The sequence below is a fragment of the Lindgomyces ingoldianus genome, assembly GCF_010093535.1.
Source record: "Lindgomyces ingoldianus strain ATCC 200398 unplaced genomic scaffold BDR25scaffold_21, whole genome shotgun sequence".
NCBI lineage: Eukaryota > Fungi > Ascomycota > Dothideomycetes > Pleosporales > Lindgomycetaceae > Lindgomyces > Lindgomyces ingoldianus.
Window position 1 is genome coordinate 321785 of NW_022985182.1, and position 4023 is coordinate 325807.

Below are 4023 nucleotides of genomic sequence, written 5' to 3' on the forward strand. Positions count from 1 at the left end.
AAATTGCAGCATTTTGCAGCATGTTGCAGCAAATTGCAGCATTTTGCAGCATGTTGCAGCAAATTGCAGCATGTTGCAGCAGTTTGCAGCAAATTGCAGAAAATTGCAGCATTTTGCAAGCTGGTCGCGCATAGGGCAAGTGCGCGAGGGACTCGGATCGGCAAAACAAAAAGCTGAGCAACACGAGTAGAGCAGAAAAAGGATTGATAAATCAACACAAAAAAATACAATCAATCAATCATCCCATACATCATATCCAAACCCATCATTCATCTCAGGAAGCCCAGAAACAGTGCTTCAATCTGACAGTTAGTCTCTAGGTAAAAAGCTATAGATAAATAAAAAATAATTTAGAGCTATTTATAAAGTTTGTCTTAAAAGGCTAAGACAAACTATGTACCTCTATCTAATATAATTATGTTAGGCAGGCTATAGTAAACTTATATGTATTAGTAGAATAACTAGGCTATATTAAGGGCAGTTATAGAGGAATATAGTATTAAGTGTTAATACTTAGTTAAGTAATTAACAACTACTATAATATTTATATACCCTTTAGATAAGGGTAGGTTTATAATAAAATTAATTAATATGTCTTTCTAAGCTTATTTAGAGATTAGGAGCAGTTTAAGTAAGCTATTATACCTTTTTTAAAAGGCCTTTACTTTATAGTAAGTATAGCAACATAATACGTATTAGCGTACAGTATAGAACATGTGGGGCTAGTAGTACTCTCTTTATAGTAGGTTAAGAGTCTTTTCTCTGCCTAGGTGTTCTCTAATAGGCAAGTTATATATAATTTAGAGTAGTTTAATTCTTAGTTTATTAAAATTAAAGATTATAAGTTAGTTATAGTAATATAGCTTACTATTTTAGTTTTTATAGTTAGCTAGTGTTACCTTCTTTAACTAACTAGCGCTATTTTAAAGCAGGTCTAAAGTTTCTTAAATAAATTTATTATTTAGATACTTATTAGTAATAATTTAATTAATTATTTAATTTATTTTATTTAGGTTAAGGTCTAAAAATAGCTTAAGTTAAAGTAAAGTTTAGTGTTAAGCTTTTTACACTTCTTTTTAAGCAAAGATGTTTTAGAATTGCTTTATAAAAGCATCTAGTTTCCCTCTGTTTTAACTAAAATAATAAGTAATCTTAAAATTAAAATAAAATAAGTATTTAAACTAATAGGCTTATTAGTAGCTAAGTTATTTTATAGTTACAAAGTACTGTAAGTTCTTATAGTTAAATAAGACCTATATTAGATGCGCTACACTTTCTAGTTTAAGTTACTATTATTTAAAGCAGCATACTATAGTAAGTAATTTTTTGTTATAGATCTTATAATTACCTTTTGTAAGACTTATTCTTTTTAAAAGTATGTAATAGGCCTAATAGTCCTATCTAGCTTAGTCTAGGAGAGAACTCCTGCTACTGTGTAGTCTAAGGCATTAGCTTCTATAAGTATTAGTAGTTTAAAGTTAAAGTAGCAAAGTATTAAGGCTTTAGTAAAAGCTTTCTTTAGCTAGTTAAAGAACTATTAGTAATTTAAGTTAAAGTTAAATTAAATTTTTTTTTTAGTAAGTGTAATTATAGGGCTTACTTACTGTAAAAAGTTGTTAATAAATTATTAGTAAAAGTTAGTAAATTTTATAAAGGCTTAAACATCTTTTATGTCTTTTAAGTATTGCTAATCTAGCATAGTCTAAACCTTAATAGGGTCTATTTAGATGCTATCTGTAGAGATTATATATCCTAAATATATAACCTTTAATTAGTAGAACTTGCATTTATCTATGTTAAGTTATAGACCTACTTTGTCACGATTGTGCACGAGTAAGGTTATAGAGCTTCACAGAGGTCTAGTTTAATTACTACGTGAGGTATTATAGTAGGTATAAGACGTTGTGTGAGGAACAGGAAGGTTTAGAAAGAAATTAGTAATTAAATACTTAGCTTAAAAGTCTAAGCACTTTAGGTATAAATTAAGCCTATTTTAAGTTTAGTTAGTGTTAAGGCAGTTTATGCTTAAGTTTATGTTTATGTTATGTTATATTTATGTTAGACATGCACTAATAATACTCTAGTACACGTCTAATATAGTTATGTCTAGGATCTAGGGAGGATACTGTAACAGTACTCCCCCTCTTATTAGGAAGGGAATTCTTTACATTAGTAGTTCTAGCATTAGGTTGTCTTTATTAGGGTATACGTTTAGTTTAGATAAGTATTAGGTATAGAATTAGGTTACTGTAGAGTTCTTTTATAAGGCTTTTATAGGTTTTTATAATAGTTTATTATATCTAGTTTATTTTATAAAGTATTTATAGATATGTTTCTTCTTATTAAACTAGATCTATTTAATATCTTTTATAATATATTCTAGTTTGTTATTTATAATAACAGGTTTAGGTAGTAGGTTTAGCTGTCTAGGTAAATAGTTAGATTTAGAGGCTACTTAGCGCAGCAATAATACGTGGAACACAGGGTGTATCTTTATGCTGTTAGGTAGGATTAATTAGTAAGCATATAATAAGACTATATAAGCTACTATAAAAAGGCTAAAGTTTTTTTAATTAAGTTTTTTTAATTATTAGTTTATTTAAATATTTCTAGCGTTTAGCTAAACCTTCTTGCTAGCTGCATACACAGGGGTAAGAGTTTAAAATTAGTTTATGTACTTTTATTAAAAAGCTTAAGCCTATATAAGCTTTTTATAAACATATTTAAATATATTTTAAATTTTATTAATAAGTCTATTTACATCTATTACTTATATAAATTAATAAGTTAGTTAAGGGGTATTTAAAAGTAGTTTAAATCTTATTTAAAAGTAGTATCTATAGTTTGCTAAGAACAGAGATACTTATGTTAATTTAAATGTTATGTTATTAGCTTTAAACTATGCTGTAGCTAACTATTTTACTTAGTTATCCTACTAGTAGTTTATGTACACTTATAGGACTTATTTTATTATAGTGTTTATGTTTTTAGTCTAGCTGTTAGTCTCTAGGTAAAAAGCTGTAGATAGATAGGAGATAATTTAGAGCTGTTTATAGAGTTTGTCCTAAAAGGCTAAGACAAACTGCGTACCTCTGTCTAATATAATTGTGTTAGGCAGGCTATAGTAAACCTATATATATTAGTAGAATAACTAGGCTATATTAGGGGCAGTTATAAAGGAATATAGTATTAAGTGTTAATACTTAGTTAAGTAATTAACAACTACTATAATATTTATATACTCTTTAAATAGAAGTAGGTCTATAATAAAATTAATTAATATGTCTTTTTAAGCTTATTTAGAGATTAGAAGTAGTTTAAGTAAGCTATTATACTTTTTTTAAAAGGCTTTTACTTTACAGTAAGTATAGCAACATAATATATATTAGCGTACAGTATGGAACATGCGGGGCTAGTAGTACTCTCTCTATAGTAGGTTAAGAGTCTTTCCTCTGCCTAAGTGTCCTTTAATAGGCAAGTTGTGTACAATTTAGAGTAGTTTAATTCTTAGTTTATTAAAATTAAAGATTATAAGTTAGTTATAGTAATACAGCTTACTATTTTAGTTTTTATAGTTAGCTAGTGTTACTTTTTTTAACTAACTAGCACTGTTTTAAAGTAGGTTTAAAGTTTTTTAAATAAATTTATTATTTAAATACTTATTAGTAATAATTTAATTAATTATCTAATTTATTTTGTTTAGGTTAAGGTCTAAAAATAGCTTAAGTTAGAGTAGAGTTTAGTGTTAAGCCTTTTACACTTTTTCTTAAGTAAAGACATTTTAGGATTACTTTATAAAAGCATCTAGTTTCCCTCTGTTTTAACTAGAATAATAAGTAATCTTAAAATTAAAATAGAATAAGTATTTAAACTAATAAGCTTATTAGTAGCTAAGTTGTTTTATAGTTATAAAGTACTGCAAGTTCTTATAGTTAGATAGGACCTGTATTAGATGCGCTGCACTTTCTAGTTTAGGTTGCTATTATTTAAAGCAGTGTACTATAGTAAGTAATTTCTTATTAT